We start from the raw sequence: 26,539 nt of genomic DNA, 5'->3' as shown, positions 1-26,539 counted from the left end.
AGCTGGTGTGGATAATAGTCTGGATAAGTAATGACCAGAGCCTACAGCCAGAGAATGTATTTAACAAAACAAATTTTAAATCCCTAATGACATTTCTTTCTTTGTAACTTGTCCTTTTTATCTTAAAATTTGAACTATTAGAAGAAACCTATTGGGGGTTTCTTTCCATGGTACCAGGAATAGGATTACTGTTGATTTACAGTTGCTGGTGAGTGCTCCGATGAAGAGAAAGGAAAGGCTCAGGCCCTATAACACTATCTGTGGTCCTGTTGAGCAAAAGAAGTTCTTCTTCAGATCAAGGCCAAGAGAGATTAGTACAGAGAGTATACCTCCTCCCCTCCCTCTCAAAAAACCTACCTGGCTAAGTCCAGTTTCACCTAGAGCGTTACCTTGAATCATGGAACCTTAGCTGATGGAATAAAGCTCCCTAAGGCAGATTTTCCCTTGCCTGTTTCAATTGTTTTAAATTGTTCTACAACTGAGAAGAGATATGTTAATCAAATCTGGACAGAATTTGGGGGTGGAGAAATGTATTCTGAAATGTAGAAAGATGGACTGCCTTTGGATATTGTCATAAGATACATTAAAACTATAGCTATAAAGAGGCTGCTTATAACTGGTTAACTATACTTTAAGTTTTAGAGAAAGGGTTTTCTACCAGATTGGCCATGCATTTTTTTATACATATGTAATGCACAAATATATCTGTCTATATTATATATGGTATAATTTAGATAGCTATATACAAATTAAATATATATATGTACACATATAACACAGGTTTATAGATGTATCTCGATAGTTAAACACAAAATAATACCGTATCAAGGCCATCAATGTTAATATAGATCATTCATTACACCTCTCATTTTGAAGATGAGCAACAAGAAAGTCCAGATATTTGGCTTCTGTAGTCACCATGTCTCTGAATTTGTAGTCACATGCTCCGTGTGCTATCCATATCATTCTCTGTTATTCTGAATTATGTCAAGTTTTCCTTACCCTTTCAGGGATTTTTATGGAATTCACATATGCAATCATATTGTTAGTTTTTTGGACCAAGTAAATATAACCACTTGACTCCTCTTTAGTGTTTCACAGTTTCTTTTGCCAACTCCATAGCCTCTTAGCTGTCAATGATTGCTCTGGACGATTTTCTGGTAGTAATGCTTAAGGAATGGACAGTGGCTATCTGAGACTACTTCTGTTTTTCCTTTAAACAAGCTTAGTGGAGTGTAGTATGTCTTCTTCACATTAGTTTCCTGGTGAGGACATAGCTGTCCCAGTAAGGCTGCCATCACTCAGATCTTCTGGCAATTCTAATTGTTGAGTCACCCTGACAGCCACTCAGAATCCACCCAAGAAAAAAATGAACACAACTGCTTCTCCTCCACTTCATCTCTTCCTTCTATCTGCTATTGTTTTATAATCACATCTCAACTTTAATCAAGCCTCCTGCAATATGATGTTTGGATCTGCTAATTTTCATTAATTTGAATTTATTCCTTAAATATCTCAAATTATCTTCCTATATAAGGAAGCAAATCTCAGTAATACAAATTCATTTCTCATTATAACCAAACAGATTAATAACTTTAATTTTCAAAAATACCTTTCAACGCTTCTAAATATAATTAATATTGTCAAACTCAGATATTTATTTCTTTGGTTCCAGTTTCTGGCTAACCATTATATGCTGGAAGTTGTTGGTTTACAGAAAGGCACCAACCTAAATTTTCCATAATATTCTTTGGACGGTAAGTAACTTAACTAGATTATTGTTACAAAAAAAGTTTTATCAGCTTTGCCATTTTTCCTAAGTTATTTTTGCTGAGTTCCCTTGCTAAGAAATGAGAAGTAGTCAGACCCAGCTGAGAAACTAAAAGCTTGTTTTTACTTGGTTCAGCTGAGCTAAATCTCCTTAGTGGACACTAAATTCTTCTTCTGTACGTTCTTCTCTGTATTTCCATGCTCCTAAGGTGTCAGGCCTCATATGTTGGGACTGAGACACCAGACCATCAGCCCCTGCATTCCCTTAAGTTAGGATATCTGAGCAGGATCTTCTGAATGTAGTATGTTGAATGGGGACAAATTTATTTTAAATTATTTTGAAAATACATATAGGAACTTTTAAAACCAGAATAGCAATGTGTTTACTCATGAGTCAGGGATCCAAAATCAACTCTGAAGAAAACAGATAGATATAATTAGAAATTAGGTATTCAAAGTGAAGGAAATAGGGTAATTATGAAAGATTTGGGCACAAGCATTTAAACAGAAAATCCTGGTCCAGCAAAGGGTCACTTCTGTGCAATGCAAGAGTTCAAGACTAGAGAAATACCTGAGTTATTGTGATAAGAAACCTAGGTTGGTCAGGTGTCCTGTTCGTATTGGTGCCCTTTAGAAGCAATGCACCTATCCAGCATTCCTGCCACCGGAATGCAAGCCATCTCTACCATCATTACTGTGCATGCCTTCAGTGCTCGTTGGAATCACTTCAAAGGAGCAAGAAGAGTTGGACTGCGAGAATGTCATCAAAAGATATCATGCTACCTTGTCCATTTGTCTGTCTTACTTTTAGACTCATGTTTACCAGTGCAGGAGACCTCAGCCAGAGGCTCGGCTGCTGCAGCCGTGCTGTCCGAAAACATAAACGCAGTGTGTCCAGCCGCCTGATGGGGGACTCTGCTAATTGGAGAAGTCTGCTCTGGCCCCTTGTCACCATTTGGCAGACGGAACAGTCTGGGCTGGAGCTGATTCCGAATCAGGCATTCATTTATCTCCGTGATAACAGGGTATGTGTAGAGAGAGGTAGCAAAGAAAGCAGAGGGCGGCTGCAGGTGAGGTGGGGACGCTACTAATGCCCCAGTATCAAGGACATGCTGTGTGTAGGGGCTGGGCGGTTTAGTCCTCTCTCCAAAGTTTAATTAGTCACTAATTATAAACAACTCTCTTTTGTTATGGATGCATTTGGCCAGTGCACTAATTTTTTTAAGAAACATGTTCTCATCTCAACCAAGTTCCAAACACTAACGTATCAATGTCAGAAACTGCAGTCAAGCACAACCTGTCCCCAGATCCCAGCCCCTTGAAACACGATGGCTCATTAATAACTTAAAAAGGATGATGACACTGATACTATTTATAGGGCCCTGCCAGGCAGGTCTGCCAGCGTTAAAGAAATTAACATGGAGAAATTGTCAACTGGAAAACATTAGTGTTTATCAACAGATCAATCAAACTTCAACAACTGTAAACTGTGCTTTTAGCTAAGTGAAACATATTGACAATGACAGCCACTTACCCACCTTGCTGGGGAGCCCTATATTCCCATGTCGGCCCCAAACCAGGCAGACTGTCCCCTTGACACTGCAGCCATGATCCCACTCCACAGCTGCCTTTTAGGGAAGAGTCGGCCTGCCTCTCTCCCATATCCGGGGGCAAACCGGAACGACTGGGTGGTGGTCTCAGTTGTGTATTAATTAGTTTTGACTGCCAGTTTGGAAAGTCTCAAGCACACTAAATTAAATATCAAGGTTAGTGGCTCCAGGAGCCAAAATTCTAGATTTATGTATACTTGATGAAAGGAAGACGCTATGATTTAAGGAGTTTTTCTTGGTTCTCTCATCCTTTTAAAGCAATGCTTGACTCTCATTGTTGTATATTTAGAGATGGTTCTATTTTCATTTCTGGGCTACATCGGTGATGATGACATGGCTTCGGAACCTGAACAAAGCTGGAGAGCTCTGATAGGCTGCTGGTGATGTCATCCCTGTGCCTCTATGCCCAGGAAAAGCACCAGGGACTGACTGTTTTCCTGACTTTTCTTTTCTTTCTTTCTTTTTTTTTCCTTTTTCTTTCTTCTTTTTCTCTTTTCTCCCCAAATATGAAATCCCACTTTCACACTAACAGTGCGTTTGGAGTTTCATATCCTAGCAACGTTATCACTAAAGGTAGCCGGTGACGGTTCCACACAGCCCGACACTGCTGTGGCTTGAAGCAGTTTCAGCTCTCACGGAGAGGATTTTGTGCTGCATCACACTGAATATCGCTGCTCCATAATTTCTTGTCATTATAGCAAACCCTTTCACGTGCTCCCTTTCTGAAACCCAGATGATCAACACCTGTCAAATTCGACTACTCGCACAAATTCTAAACACAGGAGCCCAACAGCGGTGGGAGGGCTTGAAAACCAGGGGGGAAAAAAAAAAGAAAATATGGCCAGGGTACCTAGCTTCAAAATGACGATAGCCCCAACTCATCCCACAGTGTTCTTATGTTTCATAAAGCCTCACCAATTACCACCTTTTGTTCTTTTTATGCATACATTCCTAAAACTGCAGGATACTGGAAATGGTGTTTTTACTGGCACTGGAGTGGGAAGGCCTGGGGCACCTGGAGTGGGATAAAAGGAGAGCTCTTGGTTCCAATTTAGAGAGGCTTATTTTTGTGATCAATGTGCAACAAATGTCATATTCTTTTAAAACAAAACAAAACATCACCAATCTTGCAATGTTAGTTTTGACATCGCAGGTAACACCCTCTCTGAGCCCCACGGTCTCATCTATTAAGTGAGACAATAAAACACACCTGACTGGGAGTTTGTGCCCATTCAGGGCTCCGCTGTATCGAGAGCACACAGCGCATCACAGGAGCAAAACCAAAATCTGCTCCTGCCGATTAGATTCCATGCTTTGTGATACGAGCAAATAAAGGTAACAAGGGAAGGTAAAAAGTAAACAAACAGGACAAAAAGGAAGTTGAGAACCACGAAACACTGTCCTGGGCAGGCCAAGGGGTCAGGACACTCCCAGCTCGAGTGCCCCCCCTTCCCTGTGCCATCACAGCTGGTTTTCACCCTGGAGTAAAATCTACATTGCTAGAGTCTGAGGAGAGATGGAAGGATCCTTGAGTAACTTTACAAACCAAAATTAAAAAAAAAAAATCAGATGTGTCTCTACCTGATGCAAAAGAGTTTGGAGAGTCTGAAGACAACTCCTCCCTACAGTAGTTCTGTACAGGAAATTTAGCAGGTCCAGGAGGCTCTGAAAAAGGAAGCTAGCAGTTGTAAATGGATGTTTGCAAAACACTGTTCTGACTTCTGTGGAAACTATAAAGTAAATATATCAGTCACGGACCTTGGCCTCAAGACTTAATGATCCAATTTTAATATCCTAACTGAAATTTATAAAAAGTAAATGAAAATAATTGTTCAAAATGCAAATATGAGTTCAAGACAACAGAAGACATGTCAAAAGGCAGCATGTGATTGTGATATGGACTGTACATATAAGTATTTTATAGGAATTCAAAAGAGAAAGATTTTACCCCTTAAACAAAATGGCTGGAAAAGGTTGGATTAAAGCATATGAGCTACCCTCTGGGCTTACAGAGGTTGGGTTTGATGTGGATAAACAAGTAGAAGAGGGAGGGGATGTTCAAGAGAGCAGGGAAAGTGTGAGTGACAGCAGACTAGAGCCACGGCGGCCTTCAGGAAGTGGCAGAAGAACAAAACATGTGTAAAAGTGTGGAGGAAAATATAATGGACAAGTGCAAAGGGTTCTGGTTAGGGACAGCGGACCCCAGATGGTAAATCTAGGATTGTGCATTTAACATGGAAGAATTTTGTGGATCTGTAGTGTTCCATACGAGAATATATACACTGGTTCCTTGCTTTCTGCCCCTCACATATCTTTGACACTATACGTCATTACCCACCTCCTTCTGGAGAGTAAGGCCTGGCCCAGATTCCAAAAACTCATCGCTAAATCCCATCTTAACACTTCAGCTTTCAATGTGTTCAATAATTGCACATTCTAATATTCGCAGATTGTTATAATTCGCAGACATGAAAGATGTCCTTGTTTCTGCTTATTTCAGTGTCCCATATTGTTTTGATGTGGAAAAAAAAGGTATTTTAAAAATTGTGAAAAAGTTCACTCAATGTAAACTATTTAATGTATGTGTATAATGCTGAAATAATGCACATTTTTTGAATTGGCTTGATTAGGAACTTCAGCATCATAATTGTTTTCATTCTGTACTCTCTTATGTTCATTTTCTAGTTAGATGTTATTTAGGATGCTACTCCTAACGTAACTCATCTTTCCCATTAGAGCAACGTACAGAGGCCAAGGTTTACAGGTTGCCAAAGAAACTACAGTGCATCCCAGAGAACAATGGAAATACTGCTGAACAGAGTGGGATCTTGCAGATCACAAAACAGAAGATCCTCCTGCCTCGTTTTCCTTTTGAAATGTCCTAACTCATTTTGAAGTTTTCACTGTTTTGGACCAAGTCTAGGCTTTATTCTTTGTTGCTTTTTATTTATTTATTTATTTATTTATTTATTTATTTATTTATTTATTTTAGATTTATCCAGCTCTTACCATTTCTCACTATCCAGTTAGACTAGTGGAGCATTTATTTAAAAAATGTTCTGGTTGGTGTGCCTGCGTGGCTCAGTTAAGTCTCTGCCTTAGCTCAGGTCATGATCTCAGGGTCCTGGGATGGAGTCCCATGGGGGGCTCCCTGCTCAGCGGGGAGCCTGCTTCTCCCTCTCCGTCTGCCCCTCCCCTTGCTCATGGTCTCTCTCTCTCGCTCGCTCTCAAATAAATAATAAATTTTAAAAAAAATAAAAAAATAAAAAATGTTCTGGCCACATAAGTGAGCAAGACACCATCCCACTAGGAAGCAGATACTACACATTACAGGCACTGTCTCAGTCTTAAGGGAACAACCCCTAAACTATGTGCCTGGCCAAATAAACTCTGTTTTAAATGACTGTTCCTGTCACATTGGACAAGTAGTTTTGAATCAATACCATCATTTCAGAATTAACTAAATGTAATACTTGCACTGATGCATTAAATGTTTCCAAGCAGGAATTTTCAAGCTCATTAGAGAAAAAGTGTTATGATCTTAGGGACAGACAGTATCTTCAAGTGACCTCTGCTTTCTGCATATCATAAGCAGATAGTCCCCAGCCTGACAAAGAGAGACCAGTTTATATATTAAAGTGCCTAGGGGAGCCTGGGTGGCTCAGTCGTTAAGCGTCTGCCTTCGGCTCAGGTCATGATCCCAGCGTCCTGGGATCGAGCCCTGCATTGGGCTCTCCGCTCAGCGGGAAGCCTGCTTCTCCCTCTCCCACTCCCCCTGCTTGTGTTCCCTCTCTCGCTGTCTTTCTCTCTGTCAAATAAATAAAATCTTTAAAAAAATAAAAAAATAAAAATAAAGTGCCTACAAACCACAAAAGCTACTTTATTCTATAAATAAAGCTCTATGTGTGGCTTGGAGAGAAGCCTTTCTAGTTTATTAAGAAAATTTACTCTTTTCAAGTCTGCCTTCCAAAGTAGCTGTTTCACTACTTATGAAAGGTTTATCCATCCCTTCCTTCTTTTTAAAGTTCTTCCTTCACTACATATTTATTGAGGGACTAATATGTAGCAGGCACTGTTAACACTGAGTGTATTCACTGGGTGAATAAAACAAATATCTTCTCTGCTCTCCTGCATTGTGCTGTGGGAGCAAAACAGGGCACAGTGACCTAGAGAAGCAGAGAGAGGAAACTTGTCATGTAGGTTGGTCAGAGGGAGTCTCTGTGAAGAGTGGACATTAAACTTACACATGAAGGCTCTCCTGGGAAGAGCAAAAGGAACAGGATGCACAGAAACCCTGAATTAGAAAATAGTTTAGCAAGTGTGCCCAAAGGAAGTCCAAGGAAAGGGCTGGGGCCGAGTGAAGGAGGGGCAGAGAGGCATGAGATGAAGTTGGAAAGGAAAGCAAGGGTCTCATGGGCCAAGGCACGGTAGGTAAAATATAGTTCAAAGTAAAAGGGGAAATGCTGAAGAATTTTAAGGATGTGAAGAATTTAGGGATGCAAAATGATCATGCAACTATTTTAAAAGATTACTCTGATTGTTATACAATGAATGCAATGCAGAGGCAAAGAATGTTAATAGGGGGAATAGTTAGGAAACGTGTGATAGTCTGGGTAAGAGAGGACAGTGGTGGCTTGGAACTGGGTTAGAACAGTGGAGATGCGGAGAAATATATGCATTGAAAATACACATGTACATGCACACTCCAGGACATGCAGATGAACAGAGCTATGAATGAATGAGAGAGTATGAGAGAGAGGAATCAAATTGAGCAGATGGATAAATGGTGGAAGCCTTTCTGGGTAAGGGTTGGGAGGAAACTGCATTGGGAAAAAGAAAGTTGAGAATGCCATTTGGATCCTCTCAACTTTGAGGTTCTGTGAGCCATCCAAGTGGCAACCTCAGAAGCAATTGCTATGCAAAAATCAGGAGCTCAAAGAGAGGTCAGGGTGGATTGAAACATGGGAGTCACCAACAAAGAGATGCTACAGGGGAGGAAAAGTTCTTTCTCTTTCTACCCTCCTAGGTTCTCCAGCTGGAGCCCTGTAAACTGGACTGACAAAAGACAAATTAGTAAGAGAAAAGCACACACATTTATTTGATATAAGTTTTACGATACAGAAACCTTCATAAGGAAATGAAGACCCAAAGAAATGGGTAAATCTGAGTGCTGTTATACTAGGTTTGATGAAGAGTGGAAAGTCGTGGAAAAAGGTGATAAGACAAAAGGGTATGAGCTAAGGGTAGTAAACTGGAGGACAGTGAGTAAGGTCTACTTCAGATTCCTCTCTGAATCACTCCATTTTCTGATACAAGGATGCTTCTTTACTCCAGGTATAGGAGGGACCTCTCACATGAGGGTCTTGTGACCTGCTTCAGGGAATATGATGAAGGTCAGAGAGTCCTTCTTACACCTGCTGTTTCTCAAATTCCTTCAGCTTAAAATAATCAGTAGGCTAAGGTGCCATATTTTGGGATAGTGTGCCCTGAACCCCATCAATGCCATTTAATAGCATGACAATGAATGAGATCCCCTAGGGGAAAAATGCAGAACAGAAGCACCTAGGACTGAGGGAATTCTAATATTTAGATGCTGGGGAAATAAGCAGAAATTGAAAGAGGCTGAGGAAATGTGGCCAGAGAAGTAGAAAGAGGGGCGCCTGGGTGGCTCAGTCGTTAAGCGTTGCCTTCGGCTCAGGTCATGATCTCAGGGTCCTGGGATCGAGTCCCACATTGGGTTCCCTGCTCAGCAGGAGGCCTACTTCTCCCTCTCCCACTCCCCCTGCTTGTGTTCCCTCTCTCACTGTCTCTCTCTCTCTGTCAATTAAATTAAAAAAAAAAAAAAAAAAGAAGTAGAAAGAAAATTAGGAATGTGTAGTATCATAAAAGCCAAAACATGTAATGTTTTGAGAAAGAAAACAGTCAGTTTGGAAGAATGTTCTGTACAGCAAGGTAAGGTTAAAAAATTCCAATGGGCAGAGGCCACTCCTGGTGTAGAAGTGGGGACATAAGCCAGCCGCAGTGACTTGAGGCCCATGGGCGATATTAAAGTCAAACCTGGAAAATTTCTCCAAGCCTATGTCACTACTTTACACGTGGTTATATAATATCCCAGAACTGGTCTGTTGGTTAACTTGGTGACAAAGATTCAAACTGTTTAATTGAACTTTTCAGTCATTCCTACTTGATAATTTCTTTGTGTGTCCAAATATATACTCAAACACAAGCAAACAGAAACCATTCAACGAAGGGGAACAAAACATCCTGTTCCCAAATGGAGAAGAAAGATTTGTATTTATTTATTTTATTTTTCTATTATTCAGCTTTTTGAATTTTGTTGCTCAAATTCAGCAGATAATTGTTTAAGTCTCTACAAGAGTCACGCTGTGGAGTCTCGGCATGAAGTTGGTTATACCAAAATGTGCAAAATTTGAACTCCCAAGGAAATTTCATCTCTTCATGTCATCAGACTCAAAACATCCAAAAGACTGGAGATTTACCTTTGTCTGCTATACCTCTCACTATGTCAGTGAATCTCCTACTTCAAACAAAATAGGCAGGATTCTCAAAATTGAAAAATAAACGGGCCACATAAGTTTGGAACATTTGAAACATGAAAGCAATTAAATGCGCCCCCCACACACGCAAACACACATACAACACATCATCCCCAAGATGAGCCATCCAACTTCTAATAAAAACTTTTGCCAACGAGCAAGCTATGAAAGCAATGCACATTGTCTGCATAAAAGCCTTCTTTTGACGAGAAAATGACTATTAATAAGAACATGTTCATCTCTGGCATCAGGCTTGAAGAGACACAGGTCATAAATCTCTTTGATCTTCTTGCTAAAGCTAGAATCAAGCAAAGAAGCAAGTTCATTCATTTAAAAAAAAAATGCTTTTGATTGAAATGATTCCATTTAGTTACAAGTAATTTATCATGTTATTCTTTCCCTTCCCAGGTTTACTTTGTTTTCCCTTCTCAACTCCATCATCACAGTTAAATCTTTGTGAAGGTTCCAGTTAGATGTTACTTTGGGGTTTCTTATTTGACCAGGGTCAGGCAAAACTTCCAAGAGAAATGTGTGTGTGGGGAGGTATAGTTTGCGGGGTGAGACAAACAACAATAAGAATTCATAAATTTTAAACAACAACAAAAAAATGTCTCTCGCAGTGGGGCCTGTAAGCCTCCACGCCTTGCTTTAGATGTGCCCACACTGCCCTCTCTTGCTCACTCACAGCCTACATTGAAACCTTGGTTTCCGTGCACAACCTTACAGATTCCAGCACCCCTCTTTCTTCCCCCTGCTCCCCGAAACTCATAATCAAAAACAGAATGCAGAGTTCTCACAAGGTTCTTCTCCAGTTGAATGTATTCGCTTTTTAAATTAAATGTGCTGCTTTCTGTATTCCTGTTCCCTGCCTCCCCGCACACCTGCTCCTGTCTCAATACAAAGCACCTCCGAGGAGCAAGCCTCTCACTAGTGAAGTCCCTTTGGAGATGTAATGCAAGCAGTCCTGGCAGGAGCGTCGGCATCGCCCCTTCCTGTAAGGAGGCCTAATTCTATTTCCAGTACCCTTTGCGAATGCATTTACGTACTGCCACTCTGGATGCAAGGGGGAATCAGCAGTCCTTTATTGATCATCTCAACCAAACTTCCTTACTATCTGGGTCCCTGAGCTTCCTCGGTGAGAAGGATGGAAGCCAGAGGTTCACTGTGCAAAGTCAGAGGAGGAGTCTGCATGCCGTCCACTCTACAGAGAAGGCAAGAAATTACCAAACACCCACCTGCATATCCTCTCGAGTTTTCAACAACAACAAAATTGAAAGAGCAATTTTTCTCTCAGTCTCTGAAAAATTCAGAGAGAGTGGGAGATGTTAAGGCTCAAGTCACTGATTGACACACTTAGTGATCCCGCTTGCTGCCCTGCATAGCATTTTGATTTTGGTCACACGAGTCAGAATCACGGGACAGAGAGAAGTGTTAAAAACAAAATGTTCATTTGAGTCATTTTACAGGTAAGATTTGGAACTCTCACTGTCGCTCACTCCGGGTTGCGAGGTACTCTCTCAGTGCTTCCGAGTGTGCAGGACACATGGGAGAGGGACTACAGCGAGGTGAAGTCAAGTCAAGCCTTCACTAGCTGCTGCCTTCTAGGTCAAATACGTGGTTTTATTTGGGTGGGAAAGGGGTTATGGAAAATCCCCTACCTACCCCACTCAAAAGATATTTGGTTAAACAAGGATGTTAAATAGATCCCATCTGTCTTGCCCCTTCTGATTAGGAATTGGCAACTGTCTGAAACACCAGATAACGAAGGAATCTGATACCCTGACTGAGCTCAACAAGGGAAAAAAGTTCTGAGATCAATGGATGGTACATGCCACTGGAGTGGGAATAAGGAACGTCTGTCTCCATGACAGTGATCAGCAATGGTGGGTCTAGATTTGGCATCTCTTCTTTGGATGCCAGCACATGACCTAGAATTGTGTTTTGTTTATCCATTTAGAGTGGATTGGCTCACTGTCTCCTGCAAAGGAAGGCAGGAGAGGGCACTTCAAGTGGGGGTGGGGGGAGCAAAACTTAACTCATTTACCTGAAAAGAGAAATAGATCTTTGGGCTCCTCAACAGTCAAGAAACAGCAAGAAGGTAGACAAAAGCATCAGTAAATGAGAAACGGCTGGAGAAAGGACTGGAGGAGGGTAAGGCAGGTGTTCACTGGATTAGAATACAATGTTGAGAAGCAGGTTTTCAGTATTTCGGTTTCATTTACTATCAACTTGCTATCTTTTTCTCTTGCTCTCATTCTCATATTTCAGTATCCAGTGGTTCTTGGCTTTCTTTCCTTTTCATATATCCCAATGTGCTCTTAGGGAAACCTCTCACATTGGCCACCCAACTGAGATATTTTGCTACCATCATTGTCAAAATATACCTGTTTCATCTCTAGGCATTTGGAAATGGCAAGAGAAGTGAAAAACAAGTTTGTCAAATGCCTACTACATTTTTATACCCGACTCCGTAGTGCAGACTTTTAGAACCAGAAATGACCAACAATGTAGTTGAATAGACATTATCAGCTTTTGTTTGCTTGTTGTAATGGAACAAATATTGAACTTGAAGTCAGAAGATGTATATTCAAATCCTGTGATTCTGCTGCATGTCATCTGGGTGACCTTGGCCAAGTCACTTAACCTCCCTAAGTCTAGTTTCCTGTTCTATAAAATGAGGATAATAATTCCTGCCTTGCCAACTTCACAATGTTGCTGTGAAGATCAAATGAGATACTGTATGTGAGAGTTCTTTGAAACACTACAAAACACTACACAGATGCAAGCTATTGTTACAAAGCTGAATCCCGGTGGGTCCCTGTATTTTTTGAGCCATACATGCACATGCTGGGTCTGGTCTATCATTATTTCTAAATATGGCTGGTCTATTGGCTTCTGAAGTTTCCACATGAAATATAGTCTGTGTATTTGCTTGAAGCCTCTGCTCTATGTCCTCAAATAATGGGCCATTAAGTGTTACATTCCAAACCAGCAGAACCAGCATTTCTGACCTTGTACCTGTGACCTGCAGAAGTACTATTGTATCTCAGCGATAAACGTACCTGAACTGCAAGGTGCTTAAAAGATATATTTAGTGCATAGGCATTTCATTTGTCACTGAGCAATTTTACAGTGTCTGATATAAGCTGGAGATTTTATGATCTATAATCAAAGGCTTTTGCAGACACCTCTCCTTAATTTGGATTTGTGGCAGTACTAAAAAATGGGGCTTTCATCTTTGGATCCATTTCACTTACTTGGATAAAACAGCCGTGTATGCTTTTAAGTGCAAGTCACTTAAAATTTCAGACTGTCCTTAGTAACACAGGAACTCTTGACACAAACTTATGCTATTGACTTAAGGAAAAAAACACTGTATTTTCTGCCCACTTTGATCACCCTGGAACCTTTCTTGCACCAGGCTGTTTTCACTCCATTAGACCCAATGTGCTAAGGATCTACTGGTCAAGGGTGGAGGTGGGTATTTCTCTTGTTATAATTATATACAGAGGCTCTATGACTGAAAGATCCATGGCATAATGGAGATAGAATCTCAGAACGTTAGAACTAGTCAAGAACTTCCAGAGCACTTCTTTAAAGAGTTCCATTTTACTTACATAAATTCTCAGTCTCAAATAGATTTAGAGGTATAACAAAAGGCACACTTCTATGATTGACAAAATAAACACAGAATCAATATTTGGTTAAAGTATCCTTTCTATAGTACAAAAGACAAACTTTCTATTATAATATGAATAACATACCCATTTCTGCACATGTTCATAAATTCGTACAGATAATTTGAGCCATGGAATCTTGCTATAATATATCACCTTTTCCTGCCCTACTGGAAATGTCATGAAATAATGAAGAAGCATTCTTTCCTTCTGCAAGCTACTGGAAGAAGTTAGAACTACATAAGGGTTCTACCATATATTTACCAACATTATGTGAACAGACTGCATGCATATACAAACTGAGAAAAACCAAGCGACCTCAATCACAAGAGCCATTCTTCCTTTTCTTTCACATTTTATTCCTTTTGTTAAGCTAAAATATAAAAGCTTGTGAGGAAGTTAATTTTGTTCTCCATCTCTCAGCTTTCCAGGACTCTGTTGCATGATCTAAACCTCAGAAGGGGCTAGAAATTTTCTTTCCACTTGGCCTCATTTCCTTTATAGTGACTCTCGCCCTACTTTGTTGGTTGTAAATCTGTTCTCATGGCTCCCCACCTCTAGAGAAACCAAAGGTCAGCCATCAACAGTCATCACCCCCATCCACCCTCCAACAATGGGGGAGGCTGCTACACAAGTGTGACTAGGCGATGAGAATTACTGAGTCCATTTTGGATGCTAGCTGCCACAACCTAAGGGTAAAAAACATATATACTGAGAGGGATGAACAGATTTAAGAAATATTTGAGGAGATATTTTACAGAGATCTGAAAAAAAAAATTGTGTCTGTTTTTTTAAACAAGTGGAGATGCTTAGTATTACGACGTCTGCACCACAGTATGTTCTCAGGTGCAGCTACAATATTTCTTTGGTGTCATGCTGCCCCTGGTTCGTGTCTGAATACACCTTGGATGGGGGAAGATGGCAGGAAGAGGAAGAGAAGAAAGAATGGCAGGCGCACCAAGATCAGTCCTACCCCCGGGCAAGCCCTGCAGAGCGGCCACTTACAACGCATCGCTATTGCTGCCAGAGCATGTACCTACCTGGAGGCCTTCACAGTGCTGCTTCCCAGGCCGAGTTTTGTCCCCCAATGTCTGCACCTACGCTGTACCCTCACTGGTGCGGATCAGATGTGCTGGTCTCCCCTGAGCAGGGGCCAGCGTGAACCACACCCATATCAAGAAACTGAGATGCCACTTTCTCACAGAATTTTTCCATCCCGTCTTCATCTTGAGTGTCTCCCTACTGCCTGGATCTTAATAATTCTTCTCTTTATATTGACTGGACGAATCTAGTAAGAGACCTGGCTGGCTCCATGATGCCTCAGAAGCTCAGCCATTTTCAGGCACAACTTTATCAGCAGCAGCATGTGAAGCACCTGAAACAAAGGAGGTTTTCCCTTGGCTTGGGCTCAAAACTGGGTCTTGAGCCAGACTGTGACCAAGCTGATAGCGTGCAGATGCTCACAGTGAGAATGGGCATGCCTCTCCTCTACAGGGGATGAAGGAAAATGAAATTAAAATGGGATTCGGCACAGTATCCCCCACACCTGAGCAACGATAAGCATTTTGAGGAAACGCTGAACACGATGGGAACACAATGAAATGTAAGGCACAGGGAGAAACTCTTCAGGTGACCAGATTCTTTCAGAAGTATTTGGGAAGGTGCATTGTTTAGAAGACACTTTCTTCCTGAGTATCCTTAGGTCCAAGATGATTTGGAAAAACATAAGGATAAAATAATTAAGAGAAGAACCGTAGAGCCATATGCCAGAAAACAATTCCACTGCCTTACTGTAAGTGCGAGTCCTGCAGTGGATGAGCCTTCAGGGTTGGATTGATTCAGACCTGGCTCAGTTCTACCTTCCCACTTGCTTTCAAGGTGCCAACCTGATCCTATGACTTGACTCCCCAGTAAGGACAGATTTGTTGCTGCAGTTCCAGGCTTTGCATCTGCAGAACCACCACCATCCTCAAGGAGATAGAGAACTTTTTCCATCCCAGTATCCCTAGTAAAAGTTCTGAAATGGACTGTTTAGATTGCTTAAAAGAAACGTTTAATGAGCGTGGCCAGGAGAATAGAATGTGCTGATTGGTTTGTAACAACCAGGTCCCTAAACTGGGGCAGAGATGGGAGTCAGGGCTCTTTAAAGAATAGGATCCAAGAGGCGGGGTAGACACCCCAAATAAAATTTGGTTTATTTTCAGAAGAGGTGGTTGGTGAGACTAGGGGAAGCAATCGATTCTGGGTAAACAGCCACTGATATCTATCTAAACTTACCTCTGTTGTTATTAATGCAAATGATAACAAGATAACAAATAACAAAACAATAAGAACTAACTTATTTTGGAGGAAAGTTTGGTACCTATATCAAGGTTTAAAATGTTTGTCCATTTTGCCACAATTCTATTCCTAGCAATCTCTGCCTGACAGAAATACAAGTGTGCATACATTTAAGTTCAAGATTATACAGGATTTTTTTTTTTTACTTGACATATTGATTTAAAAAATAAAATGAAACCTAAATTCATTCATTTAACAAGCATCATTGAGTACCTACAGTGTGCTAGCACCGTTCAGGCCTGGGACAGCAGAATTAACAACAGAGCCACATTCTTGGCCTTCATGGAGTTTATAATTTAGTGAGCTTAGAGTCTGTGACTGAATACATAGTAAAATAGATTTGTGGGTTCTGACTTAGAAGAATGTCTGTGATATTTTGATAAATGATAATAGGCAAGTTTTAAAATATAATATGCTATAATTTTAGTTTTTAAATGAGTGGTACATTTGTATCTAAAAATAATTTACAAAATGAGCACCAAGCTGCTAACCAATGGTTATTCTACAATGATAAGGAAAGGGTGACCTTTCTCGTGTCCTGTATACACTCTGTATTGGTTGACATTTTTTTTTTTTCAATAGGCATGCAGACATTTTGTAATATGAAAGTCTTGAAAAGAAAATATCCAACTAGTCATACTTGTACTGACTTTGGCATGGAGAGTACCAAAGTAGAAAGAAGAAGATAGAGGAAAAAGGGGGGAAAGTAGGAGGAGAAGTATAGGAGAAGAGACTGAATATATAAATGGCCAGATCGTATATGAAAAATAGAACTTTGACCTGTACCTGCAGCCACCTGCACAGGAAACCAACTCCTTTATCTACAACAAACAAGCCAGGAAGTCAGCCTTCTATAAACCAGACTTACAGGAAGCCAGATTGCTATCTCTATTGACAACCCAGGAATCTTAACAATAATTTCTGTGATAATTGGCCCAAAATGGCAATTTGTTTCTGACAGCTTCCCTAATTTTTGTCCCTGTTTCTTTCTTTCTTTCTTTCTTTCTTTTTTTTTTTTTTGATTTTGTTTGTCAGAGAGAGAGAGAGCACACACAAGCAGGGGGAGCTGCAGGCAAAAGGAGAAGCAGGCTCCCTGCTGAGCAAGGAGCCCCTGTAGGACTCCATCCCAGGACTCTGGGATCATGACCTGAGCCGAAGGCAGACGCTTAACTGACAGAGCCACCCAGGCATCCCCTTTTGTCCCTGTTTCTAACTTAAAACCAACCAGAGAAAATTAAATATGCACTGCTAGCCAATCACACAGATGTCCTGCTGCTAGGTAGCCCAACCACAGCTTCCCTACGTCAAAGCTTCCAATCAGGGCATATCTGAAGTCATCCCTTTTCTCCACTATAAAGTTTTCCAAGTCCTCTGCCTTCCTTTGAGTCTCTGACCAAATGCCAAGTGAAGCTGCTGACTCCCTCGCTATAGAAAGCTCAAAATTAATAGCCTTTGCTTTTCTCATTTGTTTGGTCTTCATTTATTTCCACAAGAACAAGAAGACAGAGAAGGAGAAGAAGAGGGGGAGGAAGAAGTCACAACACTTGATTTAACATAATTTATAAACTTACCCATCAGGCCTGAAACAATGAGAGAAATATCACAGAGGACAGACTCAAAGGCTAAACAATTATGTGGCTCAGATTGTAACTTATTTGAAATTCAGGAGAAAGTTCTGTGGACTACCAATACCCATGGATCAAGTCGGGCCTTTATCTAAAAATAAGAACAAAAATAGTGCTTTCTCCTTGGGCTATCAGGGGAATCATATCTTGAGTGTCCTATTGGAGAGAGATGCCATAATCAAGACCTGGTAGTCATACTCATTGCCTACCAAAGAGGAACAAAATGGAATGCTTAACTCCTAGATTATGATCTTTCTCACTACGCCTCCCCCTTTTATCCTTAACTGGGTCTGTGACTTTATTGAAAATTCCACTCATTGCTTCAGGGAAAAGGCTAAAAAAAAAAAATAATAAAGACCTGGACCCACGGGGCTGACTGAAAAATCAAAGTATTTGTATCACTTTTAATGTAAGCCTGAACTATGTGGTGGAGGGGACTGAATTCATGTATTCGGGTGTATTATAATGATTCTCTTTTTATTATCAACATTCAGACATGACACATTATGGGGGGAAAGTGAGGCTTTGGGATGCAAATAGCCCATAATTCCCTGGTCAGGAGCTCCCATTGCACAGCTCAGGGCAAGGAGACAAGAACACTTATCATGCTGAGCCAAAATGGTTGCTTGGCCATCTACTTCTCAATTCTATAATATCCATGAGAAGAGGTGCCTTCTTGAGCCTGCACCATCATATCCAATGTATAGAACACCAAATTGGCCATGCTTCATCTTTATGCATTTTTCAAATGAATGAAATCTTGACTCAAACCCTCACTTCCATTTACTAGCTACAATCTTGGGAAAGATACTTAATTTCTTAAAGCTCAATTCCATGATCTACAAGAGGAATTAAATAACACTCAGCTAAAGATCATTCAGAGGATTAAATGAGAAAATATAAAGTAAATAGAACATTAAATATTGCTTGTATCTTTTTTTCTCCTCTCCTCAAGGAAGAGGTTGCTTAGTATCTTCTAGTTCTATCTAAAAAGAAAAAAGGAAATATATTTAAAGATTTTATTTATTTATTTGAGAGAGAGAGAGAGTGTGTGGCAAGCAAGGGGAGGGGCAGAGGGAAAGAGAGAGAATCTCAAGCCGACTCCTCACTGAGCCCAGAGCCTGAACCAGAGTTCTATCTCACAACCCTGAGATCATGACCTGAGCCGAAACCAAGAGTCTGACGCTTAACCCACTGAGCCACCCAGGCGCTCCTGGAGGAAGGAAATATATTTAAATCACTGCATTTGCAACATGAGAGTTTCTTGCCATCAGGACAACAAAACCAAGAATGTGCTATTGAGGAAAGTTGGTAGAAATTTTTAAAAGAAGAAGAAAATGTAAGGAAAGAGCTGACATTTTAGGGCCAATGTTCTATTTTCATCTTGGAAAAAACTTTCTAAAGTAGAGAGGATGGAAAACTTTCTCAGACTCTCAGGCTTCATAAAGCTAGTGGCCATTTCTGCTAAAGCTAGTAAAAAGATAATTAATGCTGGAGAAATAAATACTCCTAAGATTATTTAACATTTGCCTCCATCTGATCTCCAAAACTAGAAGAGCATGTCTACACAAATCTGATTTTTTTTTTCTTTCTGTGAGTAGAGGGTCGGCAATGAAGTGATTTGGAATTACCATCTTGCTGTGACACTTTCTTATGATGTTACTTTGGGCAAGGGTGAGGGAAGAAAAAAAGAAACCTAACATTTATATAATTTATTTCAGTTTCTCTCCTCATAATTTTATACAGGAAGGATCCTACCCATTTTTTGGAGGAGGATCTTGGGGCTTAGGAAAGTGACTTCCCAAGGCCACCCAGCAGACAAGATGAGTAAGTAAGGTTTAACCCCAGGTGTGTCTGGCATAACCACCCTCCTCACCCAACTTTTATTTTTCACTACATCATATGGCTATTTGTAGTTTACTTTACTGGCTCTCTTTTCCTAATCTGTTGAATAATGTGATGACATTACATGCTATAATTTTATTTTCCCTGTAGCAAGAAGGTCTTATTTTTCACTTGAAAAGCTATACATTTCAGCACTTGGTGGTCTAGTATAAATACCAATTTCATTTGTATTAGTTAAACTCAGAAATCAACCCAACTAGGAGAAAAGATAAAAAGGAATCTCAAAATAAGAATGTGTCTGAGATTTATTTATCCATTCATTCACCTATTGGCAAATGTTTATTGAGGGTCTTTTACTTGCCAAACAATATTTTAAGCAGTGGGCTGGGGAGCCTTGCTACAGAAATGTGATCTGCGGACCAATGGCACTGGTACTTCTTGGGAAGGTAGTAGAAATGGAGAAACTTAAGACGCAACCCAAGCCTCAAAAATCAGAATACTCATTTTAAGTAAAATCTCCAGTTGATAAATATGCACATCAAAGTTGGATGAGCACTGTAAAGTAAATAAGATAGTCACTGGCCTTTAACTAGGAAAAAAAAAAAAAAAAAAGAAAATTAAGAAAAAATATAACCAGTCTTTTGTTTAGGTAATACAGACAAAAGTATTTATATATTTGTTAACCTGTTGTTATAATATGATTGTACTATAATTGGACTAATTCTCAACACTGGATTATCCATTTTAGGGGAAGCTGAGCTGTTGGTACTCTTATCATGAACATCCCCAATTCCCCCATTCATTCAACTGATCTTCTAAAATATTTAATTACTTCTTGCTTACAAAGATTTAAACAATGGGGAAAAAATGGTCCTAGGTAACATTTATGGTAGCATCTTGGAAACCATGACTAACTTAACCAGAAAGAATTGATGGAAAGCACTGCAGAGCTATCAAAAGTGCAGCTGCTGTGACGTCCAGGGGTGACGCCTACCATTTCTTACTTGGAAAACACTTTCTTCTGCCATATATATGATGAGGTAAAGCAGCCTCTTCTGGCTCCTCATATGGAGGCTTCAGATAGTTACGTATTCTGGAATACAGTTGGTTAAATGAAATATTCATTTTGCCATTCAAAATACAGACTGGAAATGTACCCGATGCCCACTGGGAAGCATCGAAGAAGATAAATTATTGGGAAAAGCAGATTTTGCCTTCTTCTTTTCTCTGGTCTCTGTGCTTTCCAAATCCAAGCTTTTTTCCCCCTTTTTCTTCCCCTTTGAGAGCATTTTAAGAAGATAAATACAGATTTATCATTTTTAGCCCAAATGTATGTTTTCAAAATAAGTCGTGGTTCTGTCTGCCAGCAGTAGGCACCCCTGTGTTCACTAGTAAAATTCCGCCAAACCCTGTCCTCATGGGCACCTTTGCACTCTAATTGCCAAAAAGGAAGGAAAAAAAACCTCACATCAAGTATGTGGCACCTAAGGGATAGAAAAGCAAAGAATATGCACATGAACAGTAACATTTAAAAAAAAAAAAAAACATAATTTCCTGGAGCAATGATAGGTGAATGGATTTTTCTAGAGATATTCACTCTAAATTTTAGGCATTAATAACATCACTGCCCTGGATAGAAATTTTCACACACAGGACCGCAAAACAGTCGTCATGGCGACACCCAGATATCAACCCTAAGGATCAGACCCAGGCAAGGAAGCAGGGTGGCCTTGCAGACATGTCCTCTGCAGCTCCACTGCACAACCCCAGGAAGCACCACCCACATGGACTCCAATATAAATGGCATCTCTCCAGCTGTACGGCACGGCCACTGGGCACCTAGGCTCCCTCCTGAGCAACGGTCTTCTCTTTCATCAGGAAAGTGTTAACACCTCAGGCTGACATTCCACCTCCTCCCATCCTCCCATCCTCACCACAGGTAGATCTAAATTAGGTGAAATGATACAAAATTTCATAGTATATCTCTTTTCCACCCATTTCTTCTTTTGGTCAAGGCCACTTAAAATGTACTTTCAATTTTTTACCTAAGCTGGCTTTCCTCTAGGACATCCAAAAGAGAAAAAAAAAAAAAAAGTATGTAATACTTGAACACTTTGGCTTTTCTTTTGTTTATTCACCTTTGAAATCCAATAAAAATGGTGGAATGACCAGTGAATAAAAAAGATATATCTGGTAAACAAGGTAAGTGTCTTGGGCTTCTGCAAATCTCAGACCATGGCATACATTTGCAAACAAGACTGTCTCACCAGTTATAAATTTCATGTGGAACTTCAGGTAGTGTTTGGAGGACTCTGCTGATACCCATCACAGATAAAGTTGATGATCAGTTTCTCCTCTTTCTACACTGATTGGGGTACATTTGAATTCATTCTGTAACTGTATTCTTTTTATTTTTTATAGAGATTATATTATTTTAAATATCTCATTTATGTGGGTGTAGCAACTTCCTCCATTTTCAATAAGCAATGAGAATAGGTACTCAAAGATGTTTGATAAGCAAGCAAATGAATAAACAGGTAAATGAGATTGTGAAACACTGTGCTAGAAATTCATTGCAGCAGGAGTTTCCTGAAGGAAAATTTAAGACAAAGTTTTAATTATGAGAAGTTAAACATTTAGTTGAGATTTCAAAACCATATCCAGTTAAATTGATATCTGAGCCTTTGCCAAAGTCCACATAGACAACAAAGTAGACAGTAGACATAATGATGCTATAAGAATTCAAGGTGCAGAAGTCATGGGGGGCCAACAGATCAGGAAGTTCCCCCAGGAAGAGAAGGTTGAGCTACCATTTGATGAATGTGTAAAATTTGCTATAAACCATGCTGATTTCCACATACCCATTTAAAAAGATGGTTGATCTTACTGGCTGAGGAATGATCATTATAAAAGGGCCAAGAACCTGAGGATTTTTATATGTCACCATAATGTTTACCAACATGAGTGCATTCTTTGCTTTACAAATATAAGACATATGAAGGTGCTTTTTTTTTTTTTTTTTAGAGTGAAGCAACTCTCTGAAATCACAACTGTAGTTCTCTGAAGATAGATTATACTTTTACCACTTATCCTTGTTTTGATTCAGGACACATGATGGAAAGTAGAAATTGGTGCTGAATATAACAGGCTTTCCAGGCAACTTTAAAGTATGTGTAATCTAATTAGCAGAGAGGATATCTCAGAAATGATGTCGGGACTCAAGGAAGATCAGAATTCTTCTAAAAATTGGTGTAGTCAATAAGCACGTATGTAGTTGTCTACTTAGAACTGGCCTAATCAATAGACACATGCACAGTGACCAATTTAACATTTTTAAATGTAGCACTGGTGTAAAATAAACTCATCTTACTCCAGTCCATCTACCTCTCCTCAACCCATTTTAAACCAACCCTTGATCAGGTTTCCAAACAATGATCATATTGGAAAAAGAAACAAATAAAAATTTTAAGTGTACTTACTTTTCTAAAATTGTGGCTTTGAAGGCTCTGTGCATTGCTCAGGCAATACAAAAAGTATCAAAACACCTTGAGTTCTGGTAAAATAAATCTGCACAATGAGTGTGTATGGTATGTCTTTTTTTTTTTTTTTTTTTTAAAGCCTTGTCTCTTTAACAATAGCACTTCTGTAATGATTTAATGATGGGTGATGATGGTTAGGGGCTGCCTTCTCCCTGAACAGTATGAATAAAGCAACAGGGCATCTGTAATATGCAGACTTATAAGTCTCAAGACAACAAGGGTCATTTGGGTTTCCCATTGCTCACAAAGCACCATTTATATTTCCACGGTGTTTTATTTGTTTGAGTGTTTCAATGCACTTTTTTCTATTTCCTTTACTTTTGAGGGCATTGACCCACTCTTTCTTAAGAGCATAAAGAATGAGAACACAGATTAAAAAATAATAATAACTCCACATTAGGCCCTTCACTTCCTCTCAGTTTTCGGTGAAAATTTAATAACATTTGAAACCTGATTCTATCCTTCATGTCCAGGAGGGTGTTAGTAACTTGCCCTTTTATTTCCCCATCCCATACAAATTCTTTCTCTTCTAAAAGAAGATTAGCCAGCAATTGGGCAAAACAATTTTATTCCACTTAGAAATGGCCCCTGGAGAGTGCTCTGGGAGAACGCTCTTCCGGATGGCTCTGGTCCTCAGCCTGGTCCTTCGCAGGGAGGTGTGAGCACATTGACAGATCTAGCAGGTTGTGTGCTCCCTAATCCTGCAACCTGAGGACTGACAGACTTCACCGAATGGATCTGTGCCTCATTGTCCTCCATGGTCCCTATTTGCTTCATTTGTTCTCTTGGGATCTTAATAATATGGTTGTGACTTGTTTGCCAGGATCTCTGAAAGGACAGACCAGCAAAGTTCCTTTCCTAATAGACTAACACCCTGGGGGCAAGTTTTTTTAAACAGGAGGTCACCTTGACCTTAGTCCTCTAAGCCTCAGTTTCTTCATGTGTAGAATTTTGATAAAAATACCTGCCTTTTGTGGTTGTCGATAAGATGTTATGAGATTCAACAGCCTTATAAATGTAAGACACATGATTGTCCCTACATTTAGTAGACCCTCAAAGACTTTAGTTTCCTTCTCTTCCTCAGGCTTCTGTTAAATCTCCACCGCAACACTAGCCATGGAAATCCACATAAATTTGGGAAGTTCTTTGGAATTAATGGAAAATGTTAATATTTCTCACATGTGACTAATGAGACCCCTTGAACCAAAGCTGAACTCTAAAATCCTTCTGGAACTTTCTCCCTCCTTATCCATTATTACAGCAGCTCGTATCAGAGCATCTGTCAAAAACTGAAGTGGGACACATTTGGCAGTTACTTTCCCCCTCATTCATTTAATGTTATCAATTAAGGGGCAACCATAATCGAAGAACCCATGATATAAATGGAGATACTGAGCCAAGCGAAGTTTAAAATTCAAAAAAAAAAAAAAAAGTAAAATCTATTTCGATCGTTGTCTGTCTAATGTCTGTGAGATAGGACTCTTGCCATTACAGGATGCACTCAAATTTGTGGCTCATTGTATCTATCATGGGTCTCTGAAATATGATTTTACCATGGGATTAAGTGTAACTAGGTCATAAGGCACGGACCCCAAGGATAGTTTTGCAAATACAAATGTGCAAATGGGTTTCTCTGTTCAAAGAAGATTACAGTAACTTTATCTGGAAGGCGTTAGCAGGTCTGCCATTTTGTTGGGAAAGGGCTTTTCAAAACATCCATGTTTTCTGATCTCTGAAACAACTTCCCCTCTATTTTGTGAGCGAGTCTGCCTCTTCCACAGGATGGAGTCAATAAGGGCAATGACCTAAAAAGTACTGCCACCTGAGGTATCCGGGTACATTATCAGCCTAGTGAGAGGGAGGAACAGCTGCATTAGATTCATCGCACATCAGTTGTATCTCCCAGTCTAGACAGCAGAAGCAAAGTGAGGAGAAGGTGGTCCTGCTTGCCAGCCTCAGAGCTGCACGAGGGACCCCCTAGCAACAGCAGCCTGGACTGTGGGGAGGCAGCCTCATGAGATGCCTCCCTCTCCTTCAGAGGCTGTGCTCTTCCCACTAACTGCACCCCATAGCACTAATTCAAATGGTAAAATAACACTGCCTCTGCCCTGCATAATCAAAGAGCAGAAGGAACGTGGCACCAAGAAGCCCGGGCGTGAGGAAGTAATAAATATGTTTCGAGATGACAGTTTCAAGGAGCCTGAGTCTGCACGGCAGAGTTGAAAGCAGACAGCTCCAGATGGCAAAAGCTGCCGAGGAGATGTCTTGGAGACCAGCAGTGTCTGAAAGGAAAGAACAGAACACAAGGCCAGGTCTGGATCAGAGGAAAAGCCCCAGAGACGTGCGATGAGATGCGCCTTTTGAAACAGCTGGGAGAGAATAAGAAATAAGGAAGGGACTGAGCCAGTTCAAGTATTCTTGTAATAGGATGAGGTTGCTTTATTTCCATATCTGAAATCAGTTCCCTTTCAAGGAATTTCTTTTTACTCCACTTTGCTTTAGCCCCTGCCTCTTAAGTCCTGTTTCACAGGGCACCCAAACTGCATAAATAAAACCACTTTGGAAACTCCCCCCTCAGTCATCTTGGGGGCATGCACGATAGGCAGTGTTGGTATAACTCAGCCTTTTATATATTTTTAACTGCCTGACATAAACCCACATTTAAATGTCACCAGTAGCAAAGCCAAGAATAAATTCACAAGCATGCTTGCATTCAAGCACGACAGCACAAGTGCATGTACACACACACACACACACACACACACACACACACACGGTGGCACTAAAAACAAACTTGCCAATTTGCAAATGGGACATCAGAATCCATTAGGACAAAGGTGGCCCTATGGTTTAAAAGAGTAAATAATTGGTTTCTGTCCTGTGTCATGTTTTAATTAAAGATAGCAATGCAATCTACAATATATCTGGAAATTATTAGAAACCTTTTTTTCCAGAGGCAAAAAGGATCAATACCCTTTTGTCTTGGTGGCATAAAACATCCCAGGTTACTTTGTCCCTGTTTTAACCAGCAACTCAGAGTTGAAAGTAAACATTAAAGTGATGAGGGTGAAATCATATTCTGAGAGTAAATGAGGACATTCTGAAATTAGCTAAATTGTTTGCTTCAACAGCTTTCCAGACATCAATCTGGAGCTCTTTGCTCTAGGGACAGAGACAAAGGAAGAGGTCAGTGATTGGGCAGGGGGTGGGGAAGCTTTCTGTTTTTCAAGCAGAACAGTCAAAACTATTCAACAAAGCCAAGAGCTAAAAAATCTGTGGAAATGGATGGTGACAATTCATCCCATTTCTGGGAGGAACCAGAACAATGCAAGCGAGCTCTGTGTGTTTCTCTCCATAAAATGGGTTTTCAAAATTTGCTGCTGCTTCTCAGGATGATGAAAGTAAAATATCATGTTAGGATCGTGGGAAATATTTTGAGAAATGACCAAATGCAGAGGCAGAAAGTCTCTTTTCAGCTGCTGAAAAGAGCCTTTTTTCTAGGTCTTTCCCACAGAAATGTAACCATCCGATAGCGTTTCAGCACACTACACGGAAGTGTAGAAATGGAGAAAAGAG

At 40.2% G+C, this 26,539-nt stretch overlaps 1 long non-coding RNA gene across 2 annotated transcripts in view; it reads right to left on the bottom strand.

Moving 5' to 3' along the window:
* Positions 1-3,641, bottom strand: part of LOC116642811 — a 77,164-nt gene extending 73,523 nt beyond the window's left edge. For both annotated transcript variants that reach the window (XR_004301390.1, XR_004301391.1), the window contains exon 1: positions 3,305-3,641. This is a non-coding gene — a long non-coding RNA (uncharacterized LOC116642811). The remainder of the gene's footprint in view (positions 1-3,304) is intronic.
* Positions 3,642-26,539: the final 22,898 nt, after the last annotated feature.

Source organism: Phoca vitulina, unplaced genomic scaffold (genome assembly GCF_004348235.1).
Source record: "Phoca vitulina isolate PV1807 unplaced genomic scaffold, GSC_HSeal_1.0 scaffold24, whole genome shotgun sequence".
NCBI lineage: Eukaryota > Metazoa > Chordata > Mammalia > Carnivora > Phocidae > Phoca > Phoca vitulina.
This window is presented reverse-complemented; position numbering and strand designations above follow the sequence as displayed.